Below are 957 nucleotides of genomic sequence, written 5' to 3'. Positions count from 1 at the left end.
GTTTTGTTTATAAATGTGTATTCTAATCAAAGGATATTTTATTATGAATAGATGCATACAACTGTGGTTGGCAGGGCATTCTGGGATATGTAGTTTATTGATATCACGACCAATCGTTTTAAATGTGTTTCCGAAACGGCTGCAATATGTTTTCCCGACAGGGGAAATATCGACATTCACCTATTCAATGCTGCTATCGGATTAGTTTTCTCAGAAACTAATGCAGATTGTTGAATTCATGGTTGTTTTTCGACAATCAATGGCCGTTTTTGCCGATCCATGGACATTCAACAGCCAGAAAATCGAATTTCGACTTTAGAGTTACGGATGGATCAGACAATAACTGCCCGGGATTCCAACTGTCGGCCTGTTCCAACAGTAGGAATCACATATTGAATACCCCCATAGACCTGTAAATGGTAGAAAATAATAGCTTTAGCAAAAAGCAGCTGTGGACTGTAATCTTATTGGCCATTTAAAATAAATGATGTGTGCAATATGTATGTACCAACCATTCTAGTCCTAAGGTTTATGTAATAGGATCAGGCTTTGTCTTCCCCAGTACACCAATGGGTATAGGTAACAAGAATTTAACTCTATATGGCAATAGAACCTTGCATACACACTGATCGGCTTTCCCCCTGCCTGGCGCCGATGGAGGGGGGGGGGGGGGGGAGACGTGGTGTTGCATAGCGCAGTGCTATGCAAAGCCGTCCTGAAAGCCGCTCATCTGCTGGTATAACCAGCAGATGAACGGCTTTCCCGGTGATGTTGCGCGAGCACGCAGCAGTGCACTGGGTGGCTTTGAGCTGAAAGCCGTTTAAATCTGCTGTATTTTCGCCCAGTGTGTGTGCCTTTTTAGGTTGGTAAGGTCGACACAAGCATTAGGTTGACAATGGGAAGGTCTACAGTCAAAGGGTCGACATGAGATTTTAACATGTTTTTTATTTGCTGACT

Source organism: Crinia signifera, chromosome 11 (genome assembly GCF_055691185.1).
Source record: "Crinia signifera chromosome 11, ASM5569118v1, whole genome shotgun sequence".
Taxonomy (NCBI): Eukaryota; Metazoa; Chordata; class Amphibia; order Anura; family Myobatrachidae; genus Crinia; species Crinia signifera.
This window is presented reverse-complemented; position numbering follows the sequence as displayed.